At 47.5% G+C, this 12590-nt stretch overlaps 1 protein-coding gene across 1 annotated transcript in view; it reads right to left on the bottom strand.

Annotated features, from left to right (window-relative positions):
• LOC146179765 (uncharacterized) overlaps positions 1-3127 on the bottom strand; it is a 30096-nt gene extending 26969 nt beyond the window's left edge. The window contains exon 1 of the mRNA XM_084579333.1: positions 2979-3127. The gene's annotated coding sequence lies outside the window, so the exon portion shown is untranslated. The remainder of the gene's footprint in view (positions 1-2978) is intronic.
• Positions 3128-12590: the final 9463 nt, after the last annotated feature.

The following is a 12590-nucleotide window of genomic DNA, read 5'->3' on the forward strand; positions in this document are numbered from 1 at the left end:
TGACCACAGGTTGTCGGAATTCGGTATACAACATTCTTGCCGCATTCAACATGTGTGCAGACATGCTTGACACCACATATCTTGCTAACAGGACGGGTCACAGCATCCGCTCGTTTTTTGAACGGCCGCGCACAAGCGGGAGAGTTTGGCGGGTGCGGGAAATACGACATCCACGTCGTAATGTCCACCTACATTTCTGAGCCAGTGGGAAGTTTTAGGTACAAACATCTCGCAAATCTGAAGAGGCAGCTTCGGAGAACCCCGACGCTTTCAGCCTAGCAACCTCTTCCTGAAAAGCATTTTAAGCATTACGCATACATAATTTCGCGAGTGTCCGCTCAGACAAGAAACTTCAACCACATGTTCCGCAGTTCTTGATTGAGCGGAAGAGTAACTAAAGGTTTTGAACTTCTAAAACGAAACGCCCGCAGAAATAGTCGGGCAAAAAGTCCAAGTTGAGGTCTGAAAACTGGAGCTTTTGCTGCATTGGGAGTTCTAAAGCAAACGAGTGTCCGAATCCATTTGCCTTAAACGAATTTAGAATATCAGCAACGTTCCTATTGAAGTTATCTATTTTTGTTAATATCAGTAAATCATCAAGATAGCTAAACAAATGAGGGTGAAGTTCACAAAAGGTTTGCTTCTATGTGTCTATCAATGCGGCTTAGAAAAGTAGCAAAAAATGTTGGAGAGACCCTGGAACCAGTAAACATACTAGAACTTTGAACATAAATACTACTGCAACACCTCACAAAGGTTGACTGCAGATAAGATGGCAAAACTTCAAGGAAATGCTCAAACAACGTGCCGCAATTTGATATAAAGCTAATTCGTCATCCTCAGCGATGCAGCTTTGCACAGATTCTGGCAGAGGATAAATTGCATTTTAGACGGGTATCCTCCTGGGTTTTCATCTTTTAAAAATTGCACGACTTACTCTGAATTCAGCGTAAGAAAGGGATCAATTAGTTACAGAGACGAAAGATGCCGCTGAAAGTAGCTGGATACAGCGTAGTGCCACGTTCCATCTCCGAAACAATAGCAGGAAAGGCATTGTCAAATTCAAGAGATTATCGTGAAAATAATTTGCAAAATGGAAACCTTTCGACTTACTAACGGCCCACGACAACGAAAGCAAATTTAAATCATTTAGCAGTTCTACAGCACGCTCTTTCACCTTCTCAGGCTAAACAGACACGGGCCTCACGTTCTTTCGCACGGCCGCGCCGGCTTTGTCGGAGAAAAAAATCATTCGTCATAACGACGACGAAACCTCTTTCAGAGGTAATCACATGGAAATTGTTGGAAAAAGAATGATGGGTCCCAGTCCTTAGGCGTCTGGGACCCTCTTTCAGTCCGAGGCAGAACGCTTACGCCTTCAGAGACGCACGTCTCTTTTTCCCCATAAGGCACCAAGCGAGCAATATTACTGGCCATAGCAACCTTATCAAGTCGAAAAACGTGCGAATTTGGACCTTTCGGAGCACAGCCGGCACCTCGCAACATCCAAGTGGAACGACTTTTGCCTCAGGAGAGGGTGCTTTCCTCCGCTTGGGCAAGGCGAGTCTCACGGTGTTCCAAAGAAACTCCGTGCTCTGCTGTCATGTCTCCCGGCACAGAAGGCTGGTAGAGCTTGCCCATTGCAGTCGTGTGCTCGGCACGCGGTGCGAAGACAGAGGTTATAGTAAAGCACTTGGCGCAATCACTCACAACAAAAAATCTTACGAATCAACTGTATGTGACCGGCTGAAGGCAGTAGCGGACAGTGTAATAGTTAAAGATCAGCGGGAAAGAGGCTGAACGCCACATGCCATGAAGCAGTGGGGGCCTTGCAGACGGTGATGGCGATTAGGGAAGCAAGTACGGCAGGGTTAGGTTGTTATGAAATAGAGGGAAAGCCTGTTCTCGAAGAAATAAATTGAATTAACTCGAGAAGTTGTGCGAGTTGGTAAGTATCGATGGTAAGCAAGCACGAAGAGACAAGCACGGCAATGAAGCCAACACAAGCGTTCATTCGCTAGTGAATGGTTTATTCGGCAAAAACAGCCTAAGAACACGAGAGTGGAAAAATGCAAACCAAACCCAATGACGCATCAGGGATCCTAATCAGAGCATGAAAACACGCGATGATAAAATGTTCAGAAAAGCAGAGAACACCGGCACAGATTAAGCACGCAGCAAACTCATTTGTCATCGAGATATGCAATGAATTCAAGGGTTGTTAGGATGACGGAGGGGGTGCGGACATGTCAATTGAATTGCGATGTAATAGGATTTCTTAAGCTCTCGTGTGAATTTCCTAGGGTGTGTAAAATGAACAGTATAAATTCGCATATTGTAGAATTGTTTGAAGTCGGCAGTCGTGAAATCAGCATGCATGATGCTCAAAATGGTTTTCAAGAACAGGTTGCTAGGCTGAAAGCGTCGGGTATCCCTGAAGTATGTCTGTCGCGTCTGCGAGAGGCTCGTTAGTTCCATCAGATCCCATGCGGCCTGCGAACAGCGTCAGCGAGCAGAAAAAAAAATTGCCCGCATTCCGCACGTGCTCAAAATTTCCCACTGGCTCAGAAATGCAGGTGGACGTAACGACGTGTATGTCGTAATTTCTTCACCAGCCTAGCTCTCCCGTTTGTGCGCGACACTTCAAAACGGGGCGGAGGCTGCATGCCATCCTGTTATCAAGATATGCTATGTCAAGCATGTCAACCGATATGTTGAATGCTGCAAGAATGTTTTATGCCGAATTTCGACGAACTGTGGCCACGCTTTCATTGGTCAAACTGGCTGAGGTCTAAGCATACGTCTCATGGAACACAAGAATTCCTTCAGCCAATGCCGCTCTAACTTGGCTGACCATTGCCGGGTTTGCAGTAGACTAGGAAGCGTACTTAACGTATGCAAAAATTTCAGAATACAATGACCACAGCGCTCAACTGAAAACGCTAATTCACAAAACAGCAAAATTGTAATGTCCCTACCTGAAGAGGGGATCACCACGTTCCGGCAGCACACAGTCGACCACTTCGCGAACAAAGGAAGCGCTGTGCTGGCACTGCCGAGTAGCTCGTCGCGCTGCCGTTGAAGTGATAATAGAGCCGCGCTGCAACCATGGCGGAAGTAGAATGGTGGCGAAGGCTGGGCCCAAAAGCGGTTCAGCGGTACCGCAGCATAGCCACAAGTCGAAGGGCCAACCACTAAGATTAAGAAATTATACTACTACTAATTAAAAAGTAGCAATCAACATAAAAAAATAATTATTTTGATACCTTTGCTTGTGAATGAGGTAAGGTATTTTATTAAGACATCCCTAATTAAAAACAAATCTTGCAACACTCTTATCGCGCCCCCTTGATGTTGCATCGGTCGTGACGAAACTTTTCAGGCCTTGCTAGGTTGTTGGGAAGTAGGCCATAGAGAAACATACTTGTATGTTTCTCTATGAGTAGGCAACGAGAGGTAACCAAGGCAACGGAGATAACGAAGCTGGCGAAGCACGAAACGGTTTCTTATCGCTGTCTGCTGCTCGTTTGCTGTGGTGCGGGCCTTGGTGCGCCCGGGAAAGCGTATAAATTCAGTTCGCAAGGCTGAAAATATCCCTTTTGCGAAGATTTCGACGTCCTTGCTGGTCTCTGCTCTGTCGCCGTTTGGTGAGATTTATTATCCCCCTGCAGCCGTGTTTTTTCGCTTTCGTCCCCTTCGTGGTGCGGGCAGTGCGAAGTCTTTTTGCAGCATTGTATTGCGCTTAGCGTTTTATCGCAAGGCGAGCCCGCACGAAGTGAAGAAGCGATGCTCTGTGGCACATTGCGACAGCGTGGACTCAACCGTCGGTGTCTTACCGCCTCCCGGCTGACTTTCACCGGTGAGCAAATCTAGAGGCTGCACACAGACTGAATGTATGCTCTAATGCTCCTGTGTTAAGCACGCTTGTTGATGCTAAAGCTGTCTGGACTCGCGCAACCTTGAAATTGCCTTGAAAATAGCTGTATACTTTCTGCCGAAGAATTTAAATGTGGAGAGCAATCCCAATGCTCTATGCTCCACGTATGTTTTGATGCACCTACTTTCATGACATTTTTATTTCAATTGCAACTGTCATAGCTTTGCTTTCTGTACATGCGTGTTTCTTATCCGGTGATGTTTTTGTGGCAGGCACTTCAAGCCTTTTCCATGCCTCGGCTGTGATCATATTGAGATGATTAGCCCGCTTAAACAGCGCTACTGTTTGTACTGTTTGCGACATGCATTTTTATTGCTGTGAATTGTTGCTGTATGTTACTGGTTGATGCTATAAATCATGAATATAAAAACCATAATTGTTCACTTGGTACACTGTTGCCAACTGGGCACGACTGCCCTGTTGCACCAGTGTTTCTTGACCGCACCTTACTGTGCTGAGGGACAAAGTACATGGCCAAAGTACTTGTATGGCTTGCAGCAGTATTTGTGTTATGAATTTGCATGCGTGGTCTCTATTTGGAAGTGTTGCTGCATTTCTATGCCGCCACCTTTGCCGACCACTTTCATTGTGCCGGAGCAACTTCTTAAGCAAACAAGGGCGTAAACAACTCGAGTTCTTTTAGATGGCAAAGGTTGGCGCGCGCTGAAAGGCAACAACCTTCAAAAGATGCAGGCTCGTCAATGCAACGCGGCGGTTTTTTAAAAAACTTGTTTATAATTCGCGCCAAAGTGAACATATGCGTGACGTCATTTGACGTCATGGCCCCCAATTTTTATTGGTCGCTGGAGCCCATGAGCCGCCATGTTTTGTACGTATGGGCGTCTATGGAGCCTTCGCTACCATAGTATATATACCTTGGATGGCTCCCCTTATGGGGCTGGTACAGGTGGGTAACCGCCGCTTGCGGCGGGGGCTAGCCTGGCACCGAATTTTTTATCTGTTGTAGGCCGTCATTGCATACGCCACCGCTGGTGGTGGACGACGGCTGTTGTCGCGGCGCGCGTCTTTTTTTCCCTCTTTCTTTTCTTCCCTATTTTCTCTTCTGTCTGCAAGAGGCAGCGGAGGTGGCTCAACTACAGGGCCAGTAGCAGGGCCGTGCATTTTCTTTTCCTTCTTCCTACAGCCACAACAACAACATATACCTTGGGGCAACCACAACCGCCGCCGTTGCTGATCGCTGCTCTCCGGCGGCGAGCGTAAGCTAGGGCCGAATTACAGACGGCTCACGCTCACAAACACACTCACAATCTTCCTATTGGCCAGCGGCAACACGGCGGGAGTGGCCTTTCTTTAACTCATCGACGCCTGCTGTTTACGTCATGAACAGACTTGAAGTGATGACGTTGGCTACGGGCGAATTGTGAGTGGGGGTTGCGAGCGACGCGAGCCGCTCACAACTCGTTTGTGAGCGCTCACGAAGGAAAAATGGCGGCGATCTATGCGGCGGCCGGCGTTCTCGTGAGGCGGTCATAGTGAAAGAGATTGGTAAAGAGCGGTCACTCGGCGAAAACTGGCCCCAGGAAATGACGCGCGACTTTTTGCGCTGCCGCCGACTGAGGATGGCGGCACCAACGTGCGCACTCGCTGCAACGTGCGACGGCACTCGCTGCAGCGGTAGCCCGCCGGAGCAGACGACAAGCTGTCGAAGGGAGCGAGTCGTCTGCTCCTGCCTCGCCGCGCCTGTGCGGCACAGACCGCATATTCTATCTCTCGTGGGCTGCTACGCGGAACGACTGTGGTTTGGAACGACGTCAAGGTGAGCAACATTGCTTGCTGAACTACGCTGCATTTCAAGCAGTTTACCATGACCACGCCGACCGGTGCCAATTAAGTTTCGCAGCTCGTTAACTGGCGCACCGGCTGTTCAGGCGCAGTTCGTGACGCTCCGGCAGTTTCCAACCGCGGCGAGGTTTATTATGTTGTGTTCCTGCGAAACTGAGCTGCATTTCGAACGGTTTATCTGAGCACACTGGACAAAGTGGCATGCGAAGCACCAAGGCACGCCGTTGCGCCAACATGGTGTAGTCGGCCGGTGCGGCCAGGCCTGACGTAGTTTGCCGAACGACTAGTTTTCCTGAGTGTCGCGTTTAACGGGGCGACGGTAAGGTGAGAAATGTTGCATTCTTGACTTTCTGGTCAGACTGCGCAGAATTTTAGGCAGTTTAGCTCAGTACGGCGGTGACTGCGCTTCACAAAGTCGCGCGTAAAGGGCAAGCTAATAGGCACGACAAGGCGTGCTGACTATGTGCTGGCCGCCGCCGCGACATGGCATGCGGCGGTTTTGCGAACGGCTAATTTTGCGTGGTGTCGCGTTTAACAGGATAATCGCAAGGTAATAAATGTTTCATTCTTGTCAAACTGCGAGGCATTTCGGGCAGTTTAGCTCAGCACGGCGGTCTGCGCTTCACAAAGTCTCGTATGAAGGGCAAGCCAACATGGCGTGCTCGCCGACCGCGGTTTTGCGAACGGCTAGTTTTGCTTAATGTCGCGTTGCATTTAACGGGGCAACGATAAAGTGAGATGTTTTATTATGCTGCAAGCTTCATTGCTTCAGCTGTTCAGTGCTTTTGAGGAGTATTGTTAGTTTAGTGGCTGTTATTTCGCTCACTGTAGAAATGCATCTTCTGATAGGTTCGGTTAGCCTGCATTTTCTGACCTCTACGTTGCAAGAGTAGCGTTTGTATCAATTTTACGAATGGCAGCTTTTCTGTTCTGGACCATACCTGCTGCTCACCAAGTCTTCAGTACGCACCCACATGCACAGATGTGTGCTGCGTGCAGTGGTCTTACAGTTCATTGCAACCTTCTGCATCATGTTCATTCCTTTTCCAACAGCACTGAATGGACCCACGGACTGCAGCCGAAGCACGGCAGATGCGACGAGTGAATGGTGTGGCCTTCCCCCAAGCGTCAGTACTCCTCTCTGCCCTGAACAATACAAGTTACCCTTGCTAAGGTAGCCGCTACTGGGACTGTGTAGTTTATGTATAATGCGTGTTTTGCTACATATCATTTGCCCTAATTCGGAAATCAACGTTCTGCTATTTTTTGTCTCTAAGTGCTGTTTCTAGCCTTGTGTATTTTTACTTTTCTGTAGTGTGCACATCGTCTAATGTGTGCCAAGTTTTGTCAATGCATCCGTCTACATCTGTTGCGTCTCTTGTGTGTTTTATATGCAGCAAAATAAATGTTCATTTCACAAAGCACTTGGCGTCTTTTCTGCAATACTGTTTTGCAAAGGCTGTGGCGCAGCTACGTTGATGGCCAATTTAGAGAACTGGGAATCTATTTTTTATGTTGTTATGCATGCTGAAAGTAAATAGAAACCCTAGCAGACCATGTAAAACCAAAATAATGCGCCAAAAGGGCAGGGAAGGGCGCAGCGCATGCTAGCATTCAAATCGCGTGCCTTTCAGCAAGACCTGAAGTAGTTGCCGCCGGCCGCTTTGTGTGCTACAGTCAAATGGGCCGCTCATCGGCGAAGGACGGTGTACGAAGACTGTTTGACGTGCCGGGCGAGATGTTTCGACGCATGTTGCTACTCGAGAAGGATATAGGACAGTGACTGTGCGACGCGATGAACCGAGATTGGTGTGTGCGGCGGCAGATAATGTGTGCACTGCGCTTTTTCCGAGCTGCTAGTGGCTTCCAAACCGCTACTGGCATCGAGACGAACATCGGCCTCGCGCAGCCGACAGTTCGAAAGCGTGTACGGCGTGCAGCTAGGGCAGCGGCGAAGAAAGGCTACCTTCGTCACGGCAGCATACCGGGCGTCGTCGGGTTTGTCGACGGCTCATCGGGCGTCTATGAGTAGCCTTGTGATGTCCCTGTTTCAGATATGAGATGCCAACATGATTTGGGCAATGAACATTCCTACATGGGATCTTGGCATGATGCTTTCTTCTGGCGGCCTTCTCGGCTGCACACAGGCATGACACAGGCCGAGGCAGGCCTTCTGCGAGACGTCTAATTCACAACAGTGAGCCGCGCTGCTCTTTGCAAGATAAGTTACGGTAGGCTCCACATGCCTCACATGTATTGCCGTTCTTGGGCTTCTATAAAAGCTGAAACGTAAGACACGTCGTACATTGTTGAAATGCCTACGTAAGAAACGAAGATGGGAATGCGTGTGTTTGATGTCTGTATTGAGTAGGAATGGAGCACCATTTATACCGATATGAAGTGCAAGGCTGTCCTTACAGCAGTGTTGCTGAAACGTTCAATCGTTCATTGTCTGCACGCCCATGAATGTCAGCGTCAGCAAAACCTGGCAATGAGCTACTTGATGCGACTCTTCCATTGTGTCAGCAAGGCTGTTAAAGTTTATGAGGCTGTTGAGGTCGACAACGACGGAGAATGTGCTTAACAGCGTGCCATTTTCGGTTATGCTGGTGAAAGGGGCACCTGTTGGAGACATGGCTGCCAGTGCCATGGCATCTCGGTCCGGACTCTCCATAACGGCTATAGAACAAGGCATACACCTCCACAAGGTTAATGGTTGATAGACGTGCTGAAGAGCCGCTTCCAGTGCTTGCAAAAATACTAGACGCAATACCAGCCAGAGCGTGTAGCATGTGCCGTGTTGCATAACTTCGTTGGATGTCTTCCTGCCTGCCTGCAGACGAGGAGGGTGCTGCTGTTGGACAAGAAAGGGTCACATCTATGTACCGGCTACTTGGAAGTGGGATCACTATTGCCATGCATAACTCTAGGGAAAAGCCACACAGAATCATGTTAGCCTGTTCCACAGAACCTGCCACCAGAGCTGGCTGGCACAGCTGCCCATGGTGCTGCAACAGCTGCGGCGTCAATCCCAGCACAACTATCGGCTGTGATATACCTCACGTAGCTGACCAACTCATCACAGGCAGCCAAGTACAACGCCTTCTCCTTTCATGTCTGTGCCAGACACCTATTGTGATCAAGATGAATCTTCTCGAACCATGCGTTCTCGAACCTCATCTGTCAAGTCAAATTTGTCATCGTACCCCCCCCCCCCCCCATTTACTGTTGCTTGCAACCGTGCATGCTGGTGTTTGAGTGTGTGCATGTGTTTGAGTACACAATTAAAGTGTTTCACAACGAGGCAGCAATTGTGATGCTATCGGAATGGGAAAGTCTCACAGAAGTTTTTTAGAAGCACGTGTATCCACTGTGCACCTTTAATTTCCTGCAGCGTTTCACACGCTTGAATATGCAGCAGCGAAACCAACTGCCTGCAATAACACAGGCAGTTATTTGCACGTGCTGCACAATTGTGCTACAGAGAGAAGACACACACGAATAATTTTTTAGAGCCTGAAGCTGGCACAGTACTCATCGCAGGTCTGACACTCTTCAGAAACAAGAAATGAATGTATTGTGCATAAAACGGCGACTCAGAGGCATGACACAAAAGAATAGTTGCTTAATGATTACAGGCTTGCATAGTAGTTGTCATAATTTAGCATATTTCAGAAGCAGGAAACAAAGTATGGCACTCAACAGTGCAGAAACATGACACAAGTAGTGCTATGTACAATGTTTGCATAGGGTAGTCTCCATTAGTGAACCTTTCAGGACTACAGGCCTGCATATACTGTTAGGACGCATAGAAAGCATTTGCTTAATGCTAAACAGTGTAAAGCTGACAAATTGAATGCATAATATTGCGAGTTTTAGTGCTCACTGTGATTGTAGCGTACGCAGAAAATCCCATAGGTACACAAACTGGTGCAAAAACATCACATATGCATCAAGCAAATGGTGTGTGGGCAGAAGGTATCGCTCAAAAACAAAGCAACTCAGTCATGAGAACAAAGAAAAAATACAGAGCACAATACAATGAAAGCTACATCGAAAGCCCTGTCACAGTGGCACCGCAGTGAATGAAGGCTTCGGGTTCAGTCCAGGCAGGGATGGAAGCATTCCCATGATCATGTTCTTTCCTAAACTATCCAGCTACATACAAACAGATGATCATGCAAGGACAGAGCTTCATTTTGGTCTACACTACATGCTTCACAGTCGCCTTGTATTTCCTAAAGAGAAACAAATAGAACCACGGAGCCTGCACGTTGCACTTTCAGCACTTCTCTCATCGATACAAGTAGGCGGCGACCGAAAACACCTTCGCAAGTTGTCTTTGTCCATTTCCGTGTCCAGCGCTCCATTAAATTTTATCGCTGCAGGCCCTGAACTTCTACTGCATTCTATTAGATTTTCAGCATGCTCACTGCACCCGCACGGTACTTAGATTTGAGACGACGCTAAAAAAAGCAGCAACTTCTCGGGGAATCAGCTGTTTGCTTGCAGGCCGCCATGTGCACGCCATGACGTCGCTGGCGCACCCTCGCGGCAACAAAAGTTACCTAATAGCAAGTATAACTGCAAAATTAGGAACGCTTCTACTTGAGCTCAATGTTAATCAATACTAAAAATAGTATCTTGCCAAAATAAATCTGTTTGTTTTATTTATTGCGTATTAGTTGCGTTGTGTTAGAAAAAGTTAGGAGACGGTCCCTTCTCAGTTTTGTTCCACACTGTGGCATCAACGTTTGCCGAGGATTCGGGACTACTAGGGCGGAGCCATTCTAAAAGTCGCTGGTAATTGGACGAGTTCGCACTTCGTCACGATTGACGTCTCAAGGTTTCGTCACGGCTTCGTAATTTTGACGTCACGCTCACAAACTTGTGAGCGGAGTCCGTAATTCGGCCCCTGGCTGACGTAAACACGTTCCCTCGCTCTCTTTCCTGGGATGATAAAAAATAAGCGTTACTAATAAATCAAAAATAAATCAAATCAAAAGTATCGGCATCCCATTTCACGCCATCGGAGCTCTGTGCTCTGTAAAGGCGCACAGCAATACTTGCTCAGCGCTTCTTTTTTGGCTGGCCTTGTGACGCTTCGCTATTCGTTACAATGCCTTCGCGTGTAACATCAGTGTAATGCTCCGGTATTTGCAACGGCTGTGCAAATGGTTACTTTTCTGCTCGTTTGGAGCATCAGGAAAGTAAGACGGCAAATATATTTAAAAAACTTGATGCGCTTATTTCCGTGGTTCCCATTCGCCTGTTGTGACGACGATCGGCTTGGTTGTGATGCTTCGTAAATCTGGAGGAGATTTCTAGCTGTTTCAAGTGCCCCACTTTCTACTTTCGCGCCTTTTGGTAACGTACAAAACGAGCGTAATGGTTTTCGCTTTGGTAATTACGCTCATGCATTAACCTGTAAGCAATTTATTCGTTTAATGGGCGAACTTCACGAAAGGATGTCATTCTCAGCACTCAAACATACGGCAGTTTTTTTTTTTTTTTTTGCGATGTATCACAGTTTTGCTTTATTGGGACAAAATATGGTCATCGTAACGGCAATATATTCTGCAAATGAACACAAATCTGGACCCGCAGCATTTGGACTGCGAACTTTTTTTGGTGTTACCAGCTATTTATTACCTAGACACGTGATTCGCAGTTTGATGTCCGCTGGCAGTGTTGTGCCGTCATTAACTCCTCAAATAAGATGTCGGAATAGGACCTTCAAAAGAAACGCAACATAACTATCGCAAAACTGAGATTCCCAGCCTTTATTGAAGTCCCTAGCCGCAACAGGGTGAAGATACAGTAAGAAGGACAATTTTTTCGTAGCCACTTTAGGTAATCGTAGAGTCCTCTGGTATTAGCAAAGCGTTCAGGGGGACCATATTGCCGCGAAATTTTCAAAACTGTATTTGTTGTTTTTTAACAGCCGCCGGCACAAAGGCTTATCACTCTGATTCTGGATCGCGTATCAGTTCCGTAATCTTTGTCACTGCTCGATGTCGCTAGTCACCTCTTTATACGTTTCGTTGTAGAGCAAGATTCACCGAGATCTATCTCGAAGATTCCGGGTACTCGTGTGTCTTTCCACAATGTTCCAGCCTGTGCTGGTAGCTGTTTGCGACGTCATCCAGATTGTTCTGAGCAGCCTTTAAATTGAGCGTTGACGAGTGTGCCGGGCATTCTTCGTCCGACGACCGACGAGCACGTTTGTTGCTATCGCCGCCGCCGAGTTGCTTAGTTCTTTTGCGGGCGCAAGTCAGCCCCAATAAATAGTTATTTCAGTGCAATCACGCCTGTGTCTTCTTTTGGCGTGTACTGCCTTGTCACCACTACGTGACAATATGCTAGGAAGCATTTATATCGCTCCCACTTGCTATTTCTAAAATATTTCTGGCAGTTGGAATCTGTGAACAAATTTCGGGCCTTCGGTTTGGCGTCAAAATCACGAAACCCATTTCGCACTTCTATGCGTTAGCACGCGGAGGCAAATGCGACGTTGGCTGATTCGCTTCACTGTAGACACCAATAGCCGCACTTGAAACAGCGGAAATGTTCGCCTTGTTTTCTTTCTTTGCTTTTTTGTTGTTCCTCTCTAGCTCAACGTAGCCTCATAATCGAGGGCTACCGAATGGCGGAATAAACCACACGAGTTGTCAATATCCGTACCTTATATCACTGTGTTAAGATCACAAACAACAGAGAAGCAATTGTTTATTTAAATCATTGCAGCAACAGGAGCTCTGCACTGGTATTAAACGCGCTCTAGCGAAGAGCGCAGCTTCGCGGCGCAAGGGAAAAAAATGGGCATTGAGCGAGTTTGGATGCCCACAGC

The sequence above is a fragment of the Amblyomma maculatum genome, chromosome 9 (assembly GCF_055883805.1).
Source record: "Amblyomma maculatum isolate TAMU_Amacu chromosome 9, ASM5588380v1, whole genome shotgun sequence".
Taxonomy (NCBI): Eukaryota; Metazoa; Arthropoda; class Arachnida; order Ixodida; family Ixodidae; genus Amblyomma; species Amblyomma maculatum.